This window comes from Thermobia domestica, chromosome 3 (genome assembly GCF_964235325.1).
Source record: "Thermobia domestica chromosome 3, izTheDome1.hap1.1, whole genome shotgun sequence".
Taxonomy (NCBI): Eukaryota; Metazoa; Arthropoda; class Insecta; order Zygentoma; family Lepismatidae; genus Thermobia; species Thermobia domestica.
In genome coordinates, this window is record NC_137456.1 from 322,331,511 (window position 1) to 322,349,597 (window position 18,087).

An 18,087-nucleotide genomic window follows, 5' to 3' on the forward strand; every position below is an offset into this window, starting at 1 on the left:
GTGTAGAAGAAGGTAATGATGAATGGCCGAGAGAATGTTTCTAGGTTGAGTTAGTTTCTATAGAAAGGTTTTGATTTCTTAGTATGCAAGTTGAATTCATGATGTGCTTCATTCTCCTTTTTCATATCGATAAAATAGAAAGAGGGGTACTTTTAAAAAAAAGTTCATCATTCACTGCTATTAAGCACTATTCTTTATAATAAATTATATCTATATGCTGTAATAATTATAATTATGTAGTAGCTTATTTAATTCAATAAATCAAGTTATAAATTTTATTCTGATAACGAATATAATGATATTAATGAAGCAATGAAGCTACTTATTTCTGCTCGCGGGGCCGCGGTGTCTCAGTGGTAGAGCGTTCACCTCTGGTGCACGGGGTCGCGGGTGCAAACCCTGCTCCCGCAAAGTGAACTTTGTGGTGGACAAACACCGTGTGCATGGGTTTCCTCGGGGTTCTCCCGTTTCCTCCCACTTTCTTCATTCCACCATTTCATTCATTTCTCATAATCACCGTCTCCTTTAGCCTAACCGGCATAATCGTGGGTCGTAAAAGTCAAAAATTTCATTTCATTTCATTTTATTTCTGCTCGAGAAGTGATTTATTTAACTAGGACTCAACATAGGTAAAACTCATTTAGGTTTACCTATTTTTATAGATGCGACGAATTTACCATTTTCAGATGCAATAGTTTTTTTTTTTTTTCTTGAAAATCTTTTCCATTGTTCCTAACTTGGACTTTCAACATTAACCACACAATGCCAGTGAGAACACGAACAAATTTAGGAAATGTAAATATTATTTAGTACAGGGTGTTTCAAAACGAATATCAGGGTTTTAAAGCTTTGTAGTATTCATTACAATTAACTTATAAATAAGCAACTCAAACAGTATTGTACTCACGCATGCGTATGCACTGTTTCCTCTGTCTGCCGTTAGAGAGCGCTAGTAGCAAAGATAGCGACTAGTGAGCAGAAAGCTTTTCGTGTTTTACATTTTGCAAGGACTGAATCTATAGTTACAGTGCACCGTCTGTGTGGAGAATTTTAAGGAGATGCTTACAACTACGTCCTTATGGTCTGCATTTGCTATAAGCTCTAAAGCCTACAGCGATGAAACGATCTGGTCCAATTCCGATCAATTTTGCTTCCGTGGGAAGGATTCTAACTGGTCATCGGTATTCATTTACTGTGCACCTTCCAAATATTCTCCAGAAACCTACCTCCTCCTGCCAAAAACGGGCATTCGCCTAACGTTTGTTATACAGCACGTAAACTCTGGTGCGAAACTATTATGCTTTGATATAACAGTACAGATTATATTTTTGAAAATCGAACTCAATTAGAACAATTTTTGCTCGATCTTTGAGTTTAGAAAATGTCAAATGAAGTACGGGCATGAAGAAATACTTTCCTTCGGACAAAAGTTTGTTTTCCATAATATGTATTACCAAAAAAAGAAAAGAAAAGAAAGAAAAGAAAAAAGAAAGAAAAAAAGATAAAATATTGAATTGATTGAAAAGTTTTTTTTACTCAATCTATATGTATATAAAGGGGCGGATCCAGGATATGATCAAGGGAGGGGCTAAACCATATTTTGCCGTTTTATCCAGTGTAAAGCAGGATTGAAGCCCATTTTATCCAGTGTATATATGAGCGTCAAGGGGGGCTAGTGCCCCTATAGTCCCCCTTGGATCCGCCACTGTGTATATACATCAAACTGAGGCAGATCCATAATTAGTCTAATCAAATCGAATTGAATCCAACACGAATTAAATTCAGTATGAACACAAATGAAATGAAATCTTTCAGTTTAACGTACCATGATTATGATCTTTAGAACACTAAGATTAAGGTAAGTGAATGGTGATGGAATAATTGATGGAATGAGAAAGTGGGAGGAAACGGGTGTACCCCAAGTCAACCCACGGACACGATGTTGTCGACTACGCACTTACTTGGCATGGGATCGAATCAGGAACCCCACGCACCAGAGGTAAGGGTTCTATCATTCAGCCACATGAAGAGAAATGATAATGTATGGTTTGCAGATAAGAAGCTGACGCATTTAGGCAGGATTTTTTTTTCATGATCCCCAAAAGACGACGAACCATGAACACAGCTTTCAAATTCATTTTCACTTCATCTTGTGAAGATAAAGTTATGTGACATTTAAAGAAATTTATGTCTCCCTTTGGATCTTAAAGCGAATTATTTCATTCAAAAAACTAAATGAAATGAAATTTTTAGTTTTACTTCACGCGTTTAGGAGACCTGTTAGCTAAAGAAGACGAAAGATTAAGAAGGCTGAATGATTATGAAAGGTTTGATGGAATGAGCATGTGGAAAGTAACGGGGGAAACCTTGAAAAATCCCGCGGACACTATGTTGTCCATCACAAAGTCGCAGGGCCTGGAATCGAATCAGGAAGTAGTGATGAGGTTTGTATTACCCATATACCGTGCTCCTTACTGTTAACATCACGTAAGTAGAACTGTAATGTTAGTACGTACGTACGTTATTCCACACGCTAACTCTTTGAACTACAGTTATTATTTTTGTTTTTTTCTTTGCAATAGGTAGATTGCTAAATCTATAATGTCGACCGATTACGTTAATGGAGTCAATACGTTAATATTAACAGGTTAACAGTGACTTACGTCCGTCCGTTACTTCACAAGATAACTCTTGAGCGAATACTTTTAATACAGTACTTTTAAATTTCTTTTTATGATAAATATCTATAGCGATCATCTCAACCGAGCTCGTTAAGAAGTAAATCCATTAATATTTTAATGAATAACGTTCGTTACTCTACACGATTACCCCCAAACGAAAGCAAAGTTTTAATTTTTATTTATTTATTTATTTGCAATAGGGCCGAGTTCGTTAATCGAGTCAATCCGGTGTATTTAACGGTAGCTGTCATTTTCCATTTACTACTATTGAAACAAAGCTAATAAGTGCTACATATCTGTATCTCCCCGTTAGATGGCAGCACACATCCTCCAGTGGTTGTTATCTACCGGACCGAAAATTGAAACTTCTAGCGCGTGATCCTTATTATTGTCTACCAGAATTTATTTCCTTCTAGTCTTTAAATACTTGCTATGAGGAAAGATAAATTAGTTGCGTATGTATGTGATAAAGGAATTACGTATGTATATCGCGATGTTGAGTTCTCAGAACCTTGACCGTGTAGAGGAGGTAATAATACAACCTGCATGCATTATTCACACGGAAAGTGCTTTTTTTTTTTTAAATTTTTGCATATATGCTTTTCTAAGAAATTCTCTTCCGGGTTTCACGCTTGACCTTGATAATATATATATTACTTAAGCTTATTTTATACTAGCGGTTTTATCAGTGCCTCGTAGCGCAGGCATTTTCAAAATCAAGTTTAATATGGTAAAAAGATCTTTTTTTAAATATTTTTTAGCTTAAATCTTAAGCAAGAAGAAATAGGTGGAATAAAATAGGAAGGTAAAAATACAAAAATGTACATGAACAACTTAAAAATGAAAATAAAAGATAAAAAGTAAATAACAACAAAAATTTTTAGGAATGATCCAGAAAATGCATCAAAAGATTGCGATCTTGGCCAGGTCAATAATGAGTTTTTTGGTTCAGGAGTCACAACATTTTTTAACGAACCGTAAATCGAGTTTTCCTATTTTTTTTACGGAATAACCACATCATATTGAAGTAGTGGGTTTGGCTACACTATGTGTAGTTTTCCAGATATAAGGCGTACAAGAAATTTTTTTATCGAAATATATCAAATCTTTTGGATCAGGAGTCACAAAATTTTTGAAAGTTTTTTTTTTTTTTTTTTTTTACCGAATAAGCAAAAATTTTTGATTGAAATATATTCGATCATTTAATCCAGAAAGTACACTACATAAAAAAATAATTAAAACATGCAATAAAATTAAAACTAAAAGTATTTGAGAAATAAAAAAAAAGTTAAAACAACGTCTGAAATTAACGGTTATGATCCTAAAGAGGTTTCAAAAAATCGGGTAGTCTGTACTAACGCTTGTATTCAGAAAGCTTGAAGTAATTTCAGTGGTACTTAGTCAATTTTGAAAATATGTACTTAGCGCTTACAGTGGTACTATTGATTGCCGATCAACAGATATTATACTGATATTATTATGTTATTTTCCGGGAAAACGTACTGTTTCTGAATTATTAAAAATTAAATTAGCCATATTTACTTAAAATGTTATGGGGGCCGCGGTGGCTCAGTTGTAGAGCGTTCACCTCTGGTGCTAGGGGTCTCGGGTTCAAACCCTGCTCCCGCCAAGTGAACTTTGTGGTGGACAAACACCGTGTGCGTGGGTTTTCTCGGGGTTCTCCCGTTTCCTCCCACTTTCTTCATTCCACCATTTCATTCATTACTCATCACCGTCTCTTTTAGTCTAACCGGCATAATCGTGGGGCGTAAAACTCAAAAATTTCATTTCATTTTTTTAAAATGTTATGGAAGCAACATTTTACTTCTGTACCGCGGGTTGCCTGCTTCTCAGTTATTAAACGTTTGGTTGCTTAGATTGGGTTTACCTATTAGCATCCCTTTCAGCATTAATGCTATATGAGACATGGACCGGCAGTTTACCATGGGATCTGAACCACATGAAGATCCGTCGGGAATCAAACGTGGGTTTCCCGCAACCGTTTTAAACATTTAAATCTATTTAAACATAGACACTGTTTGCACATTTTGTTGATCCATTATGTGAGTTTACGATAATTGTTTCTCCAATGTGAGATGATTTTTCCGGGTCAAGGTTTGTCTTTGTATAAAATTTCATCAAAATCGGTTTTGCAGTGACATTTTATTTTATTGAATATATTCCGAACACATGTTCCATTTAGGGTATACTTAGTTGTTACAGTTTTGATATAAAAACTACTCTTGTCTTTGTCACAGACAAGATCCTTATCATTGAACGGGGAAACAAGTTTTTTTTTTTTTTAACAGATGTAGAAGGAAAATCAAGAAATAAAGGTAAAAGAATTAGTTGCACTGAAATTGCAAACAGATATATTGATTTTGAAGCTTGATATTGAATTTTATAGAAAGGATGACCATCTTTCCTCTGCAGGTTTGTTTGCTTTATCTTTCATTAACTTAATAGATTATTACTTAAAGAAAAAACGGATACAACGAGATTGTATTTGTAGTGTTTATACGTTTCTGAGTGCGAGTGCACTTTCTGTCCCTTTCATTGTTCACGATGGAGTAGCATAGTTAAAATCGTGGATTTTAAGATTTGTTCTTTCTGAAGAAAAAGAGGGCGAATGATGCCATTGCACAGGGCGACGAATTGCCTAGGGCCCTACATAAAATGTAAGGAATTATCTATCCAATTAAGGAATCGAAATCAGAAATGTGGCCGTGGTGGCTCAATGGTAGACTGGCCATCTTTCAGTTCGATTCCAGCTCTCGCCAAATGGGTTATGTGATTGGCAAGCATTCTGTGCATGGGTTTTCTCTAAGTTCTTCCATTTCCTTCCACTTTTCATTCCACTGTTTCGTTAATTAGTATCATAATCTCAATTACCCTTTATATATAAACGTGGGACGTTAACCCAAGGTGACCAGACGTCCCGTTTTAGCCGGGACAGTCCCTTATTTTCAGCCGTTGTCCCGTTTTTTTTCTGATTCTCAAACGGGACGCCTAAATGTCCCGTATTTAAGCAAACATGACCCAGGTGTCCCGTAATTATAATTCAAAATATAAATGGTCAGTGCAAAGTCTACACTCTTCCGTACCAACACTCATTGGGAAGGTTCAGCCGTGTCTATAACTTCTCATTATTCAAATGAGAATTGAGTGTTCTGTGGTTCAAGTGGGAATTGAGTGGGAATTCTGAGTGTTGAAGTAACTTAAAGTATTTTTGGGTAGTACTTAAGTTAGAAACTCTGTGTTATCATTCTTACTTGTGAATTTTGTAAATTGAAAACACTGCTGAGTCCCAAAATGCAATGTGGAAGTCACCCCCTTCCCCCCGTCGCTGATTCGTATGCGTCCCGTTTTTGAAAGTAAAAGTTCTGGTCACCTTGCGTTAACCCCAAAGAAATATTTAACAAGTAAGGAGAATTTATGCAAAAAAAAAAAAAAAAAAAAACCTTCAAACTTTCAAATGATAAGCCCTACAGATATTACATCCAACTTATCATTCAAATTTCCACACACACACAAAAATTAGATTCATCATACGAACTGAATCAAGTTTGTCTTACACAAGAAAACCCTAACCTTCAGGTAGCACATAAAAAATTTAGCTTTAGAGTTCTACTAGAGTTCAAATTAGGACCGAGATACGTTTTTAAAAAAAATAGGACAAGAAAATCAGGACGTCTGAAAAAGACCGCATGAAAATGGCAGAATATCCGATGGCGGTATTTATATAGATACTTTTTTTTTTCTTTCTTTTGTGCAAATCCTATGGGCGTATGAAACGCTCATTTTTATGCAGTGGTAAATGCCACAATCGCACAAAATTTATTAGTCTTTTTTATAGGTTAAAAGATGAAGATGAAGAAGAAGGCTGAAAAGTCTGACTAAACGATACATACAGCTGTTGTTATAAAAGCTGGCTAGACATGGAGAAGTAAAAATGAAGTATGACTGACCTTGGGTTGTTTTTATCATTGTAAGAAGCTTGTTTGTTACAATTTTACAACCACCGACACAAGAATAGAAACAACATCCCATAGAACCATTTTTGCTTGTTTTTTTCTTTTTTTTCTTTCTTTTTTTGTGGGTGGTAGGGTAATGTCACGTGTGCGGGACTGATTGTTATTCCTGGCTTACTTGCGGGCCAGGTAGGTGTTTCATAAATCGGGTTATTTTGATCGACCAGGAGAAGAGTTCTTGCGACCCTGAATTCAATCCATTGGTAAATGTAAGCCAGATGGTATAGCTCGCGCGTGTTCTTCCATTTTCAACCCAAGCTTTTATTTTTTTCATATATTCTCTCTTTTTTTCTTTTCTTTTCGGAACAAAAATATTTCTCAGTTCTTCTGTACTGTTCATTGCACACTTGTTTGTGATATGAGGGTCCCCGTCCCGATCGGGATGCAATAAAAATGGGAAAGATATACCCTTGATAATAACACCGAAATTGTCTGTGTAGGTGCCATATGGATTCTGGTTATAACAGCTGTGCTGTGGGCAGGTATCAATATAATACAATAAGCAACAGGTAGGACCTAGGAACCGACAATAGTTTTGGTTTTGTTAAATGCCAATGAGAAAGAGTGAAAGGTACGTACCTATATGTATTATTGTACGAACTAACAATTCTCGGAGTCATTTATAGGGAGAATAAAGTTAAATATAGCCTAAAGCTTATCCTTCACTGGATTTCATACTGATATCACATCTGACTACAAAATCAGTTCCATGGAAAAAATTCGTAATTTAAACTGTAAAATTAAAATTTCTATATGCACTGACAGAGACACGGATCACATCCAGTGTTCGTAGTTTGAGGAAAATTTCCCTAATTTGGGGAAATTTCGTAGGTAAATTTACCAAAAAAGAAAAAAGGGAATTTTTTCAATAAAACACGAACATCTAGGGAAATTTTCGCAGTGATTGACTGGCCAATATGAATGCTTAATTTTTTTCTTTTTTCTTCCAAAATGAACCAATACAATTTCAATAGTCTGTATGTATACATGTAGTCTGTGTCTGTGTCTGTTAGCATAATCTGCATGCACCCACTGTTGCGTGGCTGTATTTGTGAGTATTTTTCTTTAAAAAAAGTGAAGGAAAAAGTTAAAAAAAAAAGAGAGAGAGAGAGCAAAAAGCAAATATAGCACTTCCTTTAATATAGCTTAATTTTGCCATAGAAATTGGACACTCAACAAACCAGGGAAAATTTTGTCTGTCGAGGGAAATTTTTCTTAAAGAAACCTGCGAGCACTGTTTACATCTACTGGAGGCATCATGTTTGTAGGCACCATGCAAGAGAAAATTGACTTTCTCAAGGGAAAATCGCAAGTTATCACTCATTTTTTTTAAACAATGCTAATTTGTCTTAATATCGTTAAAAATTACAGGTAATTAATTAACAATTCTACTCAATTTCAGAATTAGGGGGGCGGAGAAAAATAAGTTGCAATGGTTTGTTATATATACACATACATTTCTTATAATTTCGCTGTCCCAAAAGTGGGTGCCGACACAAGTAATTGTGTTTACCCCTTGTAGTGTTGTGGAAATCAAGAATTATAAAACTGTGTTTTTGAATCAAAAATACAACTAATTCTACGTATCATTCAAATGTATTTGCTTCAGAAGTTTAACTACCTTAGTACTTTTTAATGGGCCTAAACATTCTCGAAACCTTTAGACACTGAAAATTCCTACACAATACATATTTAACTCAGAAGTTATCTTACGGATGTACCATATAAAAGTTTTCACTTGTTATATCCGACAAATAATAGTCATGAGAAACTGTTGAGACCAGTAGATTATCTTTTTGAAAGTGATGATTTTGGAGAGTAGCCCAGGAGGGGAGATTTCCTCCAGGGTATTTCTCTGATAGTGTTAACCTGAGTTATCAATGTTTTCGCAGTACTATGTTTACCTTCCGTTTGTACGAATCCCCTCCCCCAGTGGAAAATCTGAAATTATCACTGTTTGAAGGGGTTCTACGAAGCTAGTAAATTCAGCTCTAAGGTCAAGTGACATCCCCACCTCAAAATTTTATAGTATGGTTCATGTGACATGCAATATATATATATATATATATATATATATATATATATATATATATATATATATATATATATATATATATATATATATATATTCTCTTTCTAAATCCATTAATTTATTTGTAATTGAGCGAATACACATGACTCATGATAAAGCGTTTTCTTAAGATTTTACAGATACAATGCTCTTAAAAACTAATGAATCCATTTTTTTCTTTTTTACAAGAGCCTACAAATATATTAAATTCAATTGTACAGGTGGAGAGGGGCGCGGTGGTTCAGTGATAGAGCGTTCACCTCTGGTATATGGGGTTCTTGGTTCCATCCCAGCTCGCGCCAAGTGAACCTTGTGGTAGACAAACATCGTGTGCAGGGTTTTCTCAGGGTTCTCCCGTTTCCTCCCACTTCCTTCCACCATTTCATTCATCTCTCATCATCACCATCTCCTTTAGCTTAACCGGCATAATCGTGGGACGTAAAACTTAAAGATTTCATTTCATTTTCAATTGTACAGGGTGGGGAACATTCCACTACATATTTTACACAGCCAAAAGACTGTATTTTCATTTCTTTTCAAAAGTTTTCCATTCTTAAAAAAAATAAGCCAGTATTTTCTATGTGTGGGTGAGACTTCGGGTTTGGCGTCCCTTTCAGCAACGATACTCTATGAGACGTGCACCTATAGTGTAACATGGGATCCAAACCACATGAGCTCCCGTTGGGAAGCGAATCCGAGTCTCCTGTGGTGTCAGTACTTTTTAGTGAAGGTTCTTATCATTACGGGTTGTAATAAATTATACCGAACGAGGGTCAGATCCAAGGGGGGATTTTTGACAGCTTGCAGTTTTACGTCTCACGATTATGAAGGCTAGGCTAAAGGAGATGGTGATGATGAGAAATGAATGCGATGATGGAATGAATGGAGTGGAGGAAACGGAAGAACCCCGAGAAAACCCACGTACACATTGTTTATCCACCGCAAAGCTCATTTACGGAAGCATGGGATCGAACCAGGGACCCCATGCACCAGGGCTGAACGCTCTACCACTGAGTTACCGCGGCCCCATAGCGGATTTTTGTTTCTGCTGCTCGTTAGATTTCGCGAATTATATGAGTAGGTTTCAAATATATCTCAGGGTATAACAATAATTCACGAATATTGTCTGCTGTTTTCAAAAGAAATATTATATAAATGAAACAAAATATTCCTTGAATATACCTGGCAATGTATGTTATAAAGAATTAATAATAATAATAATAATAATAATAATAATAATAATAATAATAATAATAATAATAATAATAATAATAATAATAATAATAATAATAATAATAACACTGAAGCATCTATTTAAAAAGAAACCCTACCTTTGTTCTGGTGAAAGAAGAAAATCTAGATATCACAAACGGATGTAGGAGGCGAAAGAGACATCAGAGGGACGAGCATAAGGGAAATGCCAGAATAAAATCTACAATTCACTTCCTTTCTTAAGCAACAGATTTTTTTTTTAAGGTTCTTTCCAAGTCCACCCCCATCCTGAGGGTAAGATGAGGTCAATCACCTGCGAAAAAAATGAAGCTGTTACGTTTTTTTCCCATCTTCCAACCCTTAGTTACTTTTTTTTTTTTTAGTGTAGACTCAGGGGGTGGTTTTCGAAAGGCAATGGGGAGGGAAGGTCTAAAGTATACGCTATTTGATGAGAATTCTTTCCTACGGGTATAGCATGACGGTGATTATTCGAAATACAAGTCAATAACCTTTATATACTGGACTGAAAAAGGGGAGGCAAAGGTAGATAGAACACTTGTGTCTGCCCTTTTCAAGGTATCTACCCTTAGAACAAGCATTCATCTGATATTTAAAGAAATATACTTATATATATGGAAATGAAACGGACATCGTATTCACATTTTCACGGCAAAACCGCTGAAGCCTTTGAAATTAATTTTTGAACATATTGCTTAGCTCAAATTGCATTTTTATTCTGCCTTGCAGTGACGACGCCAGAGTAGTCAAGGTTGGCGAGTGTACCATACAAGTATTGTAATATGTGTCAAGTAATATTGAGCTACCCTTTTCGGTAAAATCTATCCCCCCCCTCTAAAATTGATTTGTCTTTCCGCGTGCTCCTCAAGAAATTAAGGCTGACGTCGTTACTGATATCATGACATTTTGATTGATACAGTAGAGTGGCGAAAACTCGCCCTAATCTGGACCGAAGGGTGGCCGCCCACATAGTACGTCCCTGGGATGTCCCATTTTGATCACAATCATCCCATTCGGTTCCCGGGATTATCGGAACAATGAGGAGACATCCCATGGACGTCCTGCATTGTACGTCGTGAAGTATTCCCATTTAGGATGTCCACGGGACGTCCCAGATGGACAGGAGGTCCGAGGGAAAACCAATAGACATCCCTTCGTAGTCCCGTTGAATATCCCGTATCCCGGGATATTAGCGGACATCTGGATCTCCCGCGGAAATCCTGTGGATGTCCCGGGAGCACATTCGGATAATCCTGGGATGTCCCGTCGTCCGTTGCCGGCTCAGTCTCGGACATCCCATGGACGTACTTGTGCTATGTGGGCGAGTTTGTGAAAATGCTGGGTTATCTGGAATGGAGTTAGAAAAGAATGAGTGTTTCCTCAGAAAATACAGTACTGTACTTGTATGTATTGATTACTTGAGAATACAACTGAGAATAAACTGCCCAATTACCCTTAAACAAAGGATACGTACTTTACACAGCCTTTACTATAGGTCTACATGAAAATTAAAATTAAGGAATATACACTGTACAGTAATTTAGCTGATAAGACAGACCTCAGAAAATTACCGGGCAATGACCTCGAAGGGATCTGCGCGCGGGGTTTTTTTTCGCCTTGCCAGGATGTGAACGAGTTATTCGGACTACCGGGCAAAAAAATGAAACTTTTGAGTTTTACGTCTCACGGTTATGCCGACTAGGCTAAAAGAGACGGTGATGATGAGTAATGAATGAAATGGTGGAATGAAGAAAGTGGGAGGAAACGGGAGAACCCCGAGAAAACCCACGCACACGGTGTTTGTCCATCACAAAGTTCACTTGGTGGGAGCAGGGTTTGAACCTAGGACCCCATACACCAGAGGTGAATGCTCTACCACTGAGCCACCGCGGCCTCGCCCGGACTACCGGAGTATCGAGTGTCGGGTTTTCGGGACTGTATTGTACGCATACCCTAGAGGAGAAAGGGATTTAAATTACTTGTCAAAAATAAAGTTGAGCAGCTTCAGTTGGGATGAAAAGTATGTGAGGTCCCGGGTTTGAGTCCCGGTGGGGACACTTGCTCGAAAAAGTCTAAAAAGCTCTTTCTGGCCAGCTACCCTGAGTGAGGTTTTCCGGGTTTTCCTAATTCACATCAGACAAATGCCCGGATGATACCTAATAAGGACCCAGGCCTCTTCCTTTCTTCCCTTTCCTTGGATAGTGTGATCACCAAAGGACGTCATCCCTCACACGTGACGGGCTAACCTGGCTTCATTTGGTTGGTAGGTTGGAGTTTAGTGCTCCCTTTAAGCACCGAGGCTATATGAGACGTAGATCTACAGTGTAAGCTGAAACTCGAACCTCTGTAATGCATTCAGACTTTTCAAGTCTCTCCCACTGAGAGTCGAACCCGGGCTCCATTGCAATAAAGGGGCGCAAGCTAAGTCACTTAAATTGTACTTACGTAAAGGTTTACGGAACACATCACTTACATAAATTGTAGGATTACTGTATATTGAAAGCTCGAAAAAGTTCGTACATACTTTAAAAGTCATTCTTTCCGTCCGAAAAAGGGTATTCTACTTAAATTATACGTAATCATTATAAGAAAACGAAGTGATTTTATTTGTTCTTTACTAAATAATATATGAAATGAAAGTTCTTTATTCTTTTGACCAAAAGTGAATTACGACTATGAAAATTTTAACCGGAAATATGAGTTCTTTTGTCACGCACTGTTACTAAGTACATCCATTTATTTGTTTCCTTCCTCTCTAACAGTAAGAGCACGTGACTGAATTAGCAAATGCACATTCAGCTTTTTACAAACAAAGCGTGCTTAAAGGGAGCGTTTACGTGCAAATAAAAATCATTCTTCAGGCCTGCATGATTGTTTTAGCTGGTAGTGTTCTTTTTCTTTTCTTTCTTTTTTCTCTTTTCATTTTATAAAACTTTATTTCCTATTCATGGGCGGCTCTGGTATTAGGTAATCGTAGCAATGAACCTCCTGACTCCTGTTATATTTACCACGTGAAAAATAAGTGTCGGCTAGTTTTGTGTTTACTAACAAAGCATTTAGAGAATAAATTTAGCATTTGGCTCAAGTATTAGATATTATCATCAGCTTTGTACTATTTTCCCCCCACTTTTTTTTTCAAGATATTACAGAATCCACAGTATGAGGGTCATACTGAATGTAATGATCAACAAGTTTTCCCGAGTCAAGTTTTAGTTTTATTAAAGAGAGAGAGAAAGAGAGAAGCCCAAAACATCTTAGTCTACAGACTTCTTTACTTTTCAACAGTCTCCATTTCTTTGCCTGTATTTTTTCCACATTTTTGGAGGCACACAAATATCCTTATCTTAACCTCCATTCCAGCTACTCGAAAACACTGACGGTACATGTCCTCCGTCATCTGGTAGCGTTGGTCTTGTGACTTCATGAAAAGGGTCAGCTAATTCGTAGTTGGGAAGTGCAATCGAAACTATAAGAAGTGTGAAATAGAGTTTACCACCCTATTTTCTCACTTTCCTCTCTGATGTATTAAGCAGAACATAGGCGTGCATTTTTTTTTACAATGCTGTTTTAGGACCAATGCTGTTTTATAAGATTGTATATCCATCCTTTACTCCACACGATGGAATCAATCCGTTAACATCTTCACCGGGGCTAACGGTGACGTTTATGGTGGCCATTTATATCGTGTTTAAAAGTTATATTCCCTAGCTTCTATGCAACCTGCACAGTAGCAAAGAAATGTTGGTTGCATTTAATAGGATATAGAATCGCGGGTAATGTCATATCCCGTTTAAAATTTGTAACATTCCCTAGCTTCTATGCAATCTGTACAGCAGCAAAGAAATGTTGGTTGCATTTTCCATTTGATAGAAGGATATAGATTCGCGGGTAATGTCATATCCCGTTTAAAATGTGTAACATTCCCTAGCTTCTATGCAATCTGTACAGCAGCAAAGAAATGTTGGTTGCATTTCCATTTGATAGAAGGATATAGATTCGCGGCTAATGTCATATCCCATTTAAAATTTGTAACATTCCCTAGTTTCTATGCAATCTGTACAGCAGCAAAGAAATGTTGGTTGCATTTCCATTTAATAGAAGGATATAAAATCGCGGGTAATGTCATATCTCGTTTAAAATTTGTAACAGTCTCTAGCTTCTATGCAATCTGTACAGTAGCAAAGAAATGTTGGTTGCATTTCCATTTAATAGAAGGATATAGAATCGCGGGTAATGTCATATCCCGTTTAAAATGCATAACATTCCCTAGTTTCTATGCAACCTGCACAGTAGCAAAGAAATGGTCGGGGAAAATATTCGAAACAGACCGTAGAATTGATGACAGAACCTATATCCTCTTCGACACTTGATTCTATCAGTAAACAAAGGTGTCTCAGTCAACTCTTCAATCCAAGACATGAGTTTGCTTTTCAAGAATTACCTCGATTACTAACTAAAATAGGTACCTTAGCAGTACTCTTTTTGGCCTCCTAGTTTTTAATTCATATTATCTGTTTCCCTATGCTCGCTTATTTTACGCTGAAGTTACGGAGAAAAAAAATTGTGTTAGGTTTAAAATGTTTAAAATATGGAAAACGAATTGGATCCTAGTAGCAGTTCGCTACAATTAGTAACTGGGTTCTGTGTGAAATGTATTACTTTGTTTTATCGTAATAAAGAAAGTGGATTCCGTGGTGCATAATTCAACTACTCGTTTCTTCAAGTCATTGCGGATTCTAAAATTATATATATATATATATATATATATATATATATATATATATATATATATATATATAGGGGCGGGACCAGGATATGATCAAGGGAGGGGTAAACCATATTTTGCCGTTTATCCAGTGTAAAGCAGGATTGAAGCCCATTTTATCCTGTGTATACCTGAGCGTCAAGGGGGGAGCTATAGCCCCTATAGCCCCCCTTGGATCCGCCACTGTATATATATATATATATATATATATATATATATATATATATATATATATATATATATATATAGTCCAAATGGAAATTAAATTGAGTACTTGAACTCCCTTTGACAAATTTCTGTCTACGCCACTGGAAAAATTAAATGTAATATAGTAACTAGGAACAAAAGACAAATTAACATAACTTACAATATTCTATTTACAGTTATCCGGATTACAGAGGTCAGTCATCTCATATTGTAGCAGTATTATTTACAGAAACTTGTACGCAATTATACAAACAATATGATGGAAGTTGAGAAGTTTGATGTTTTCATAGCTGTAGATGATGCATACTTTCAAGGTCATTCTCAAGCACAAGAAAAAACAGAAAAATAAAATAAATAAATTTAAAAAAAACAGCGGAGGTATCTCCATCGCCAGCTGTGTCTGCTTTTGGCAACTTGGAAGAACATTTCAATCCACGAATGGAGTCATGGTTTGCGGAAAACCAGTTAATGTTTTCTTTTTCTTTCTTTTCGTTTCTTTTTTTCTTTCTTTTTAATCCACTTGTGATTTGAGATAATGTTTGAGCAGACTTAAAAGGTTGAGGGGCGAGTATCAGAAGGAACAGGAAACTAACCTGTTTCCTTTTCTTCGATAATTCTTCTTTCTTCGCCTCTTATTTTTCGTTTTTTAAAACTTTTTTTTTTTCATTTCTTTAAAAGGTTACAAAATAAATGAAAAGCAAAATTCGAAAGGAACATTTCTTATGAGCTTTTTTTTTTCATAGAGTCGTATTTCAAGGAAATAGTAATAATATATTAAAAAAAAAAAAAACTATATATACATTTTCTTCCGTCTGTGATACCAACTGTTCACTTTCTTGCCGCCATTTGTCCATTTCTTCGTCCGCTCCTTTTCAAAGTTTTCTTTCTCCTTCTCTTTTTGTTCGGTGTCTTTTTATATGGCTTCCTCCTAATCAATCGAACAAAATGAGTAATTTTCGGCTTCGGTCTCTCAAAACATTATCGCATGGATTCACTTATTACAAGTTATGGTTGTAGTTATTATCCACTCTGCCTTAGTTCCACCTTTGAGTTTCTATATTGCTGGGTTTTCTATTTTTGAACTTCGTAACAGTATTTATCGGTCTCTTAGTCGATACAAAAATAACTAACTTCTCTCTCTATAGAGTAGCTAGGCATTGCCAGGTGGGATCAGATCCTTTTGTCCTCCCGGAACTTTCAATTCTATTTAGATAAATGTGAAGCGTAATCAAAAAAGTACGGGAATCATATTACTACGAAAAAGTAATAACCTTACATCAAATATGAATGAATGTCCTTCAAAGTATGAGGTGCATCCAGAAAGTAAGTTTCCCACGCGTCCCATAGCTAGGAAACGGTATGTTGCGCGAAGCGACTGCGTGTACGTGAGAGAGTAAGATCCTAGCATGGCACATGCGCTAGTGGAATTTCCCTAATGCTCTCAGTAGCGTCGTGGCAGTGGTTGAAGATGGACGTTCCTATTCCAGCTCCCGCAGCGTGTGAAGTGCGAGCAGTGATAAAGATTTTGAATGTACAGGGCATAGCACCAATCGAAATCTATCGTTAGCTGTGCCAGGTCCATGGGCCTAACGGCATGAGCAAGCAGTTCCTGCAGATTTTCCGCTCCTTATTGCACACCACTGTCATGGAGTGCCTGTTGATAAAGAAGTTTTGTGTTGAAGCAACTGACCCTAGAACACAAAGCAAGGCGCACAGAGTCAGCATTGATATTTTAGCAACAAATCAGCTGACGATGGATTCCAATCGGTGCTATGCCCTGTGCATTCAAAAACTTTATCACTGCTCGCACTTCACACGCGGCGGGAGCTGGAATAGGAACGCCAAATCTTCAATCACTGCCACGACGCTACTTAGAGAATTGGGGAAGTTCTGCTGGCGCATACGCCATTGGACCTTACTCTCTCACGTACACACACTCGCTTCGCGCAACATACCGTTTCCTAGGTATGGGACGCGTGGGAAACTTACTTTCTGGATGCGCCTCGTACTTCCCTTGACTTACGTTGCACATATTCCAATTCCACGATCGGAACCCTTGTTTCTTTAGAGTCTTCAACTTCGACGTCGTCACAATCTCAATATCGGGAATAGCGTCGAAACGTCTCTCTTTTAGCACGGGTTTGATTTTTGGGAAGAACCAGAAATCGTATGGTGCAATATCCGAAGAGTATGGTGGATATAGACAGATGAATAATGGTTTTCGGCCTCAAACTCTGTTCGTCAGCTGACAAAAAGTACGTTCTCAAATTAATTATCAGATCATATGATTCAACGTTGAACTGAACAAGAAAGAAAATTATCTCAAAAACTAATGTTTTGTATTTACTAGGAAAAAAAACACACAAAAAAATAATGTTTATGTCATACCTTGAGAACAAGAATTTTAGGAATGACCCCCCCCCCCAAAAAAAAAGTGGATCAAAAGATTGCGATTTTGGCCAAGAATTTTAGGAATGATCAAAAAATGCACGACAAGCTTGCGATCTTAGCCAATAATTAGTTTTTGGGTCAGGGGCCACAAAGTCTTTGAACGGCTCCTAAATTGAGTTTTCGTTACTTTTAAACAATAATCACATCATAGTTAGTTAAGTGATAGTTTGGGTTTGGCTACACTGTATGTAGTTCTCCAGATATAAGGCCTAAAAGACAGTTTTGATTGAAATATATTGGATCTTTTGATGCATTTTTTAATCAGGGACCACAAAATTTTTGAACGACCCTTAAATCGAGTATTAAAAAAAAAAAAAAAAAACAGAATAGGCACATTATACTGAGTTAAGTGATGTAGTTCTCCAGATATTATAAGGACTACAAGAAAATTTTTGACTGGAATATATTGGAACTTTTTGATCCACGGGACAGAGCTAATGATATCTTAGTACAGGGCAAGTTGGACAATCCTATAGTACTAGAGGCATTCTGACCTCGTTATAAACGATCAAATAAATGGAAGTAACACACACACACACACACATATATATATATATATATATATATATATATATATATATATATATATATATATATATATATATATATGCGGATTCAAAGGAGGCTATAGGCGCTATAGCCCCCCTTGAC

At 36.8% G+C, this 18,087-nt stretch overlaps 1 protein-coding gene across 2 annotated transcripts in view; it reads left to right on the forward strand.

Annotated features, from left to right (window-relative positions):
• Window positions 1-18,087, forward strand: part of LOC145681168 (ecdysone 20-monooxygenase-like) — a 163,420-nt gene that overhangs the window by 106,606 nt on the left and 38,727 nt on the right. The window lies entirely within an intron of this gene.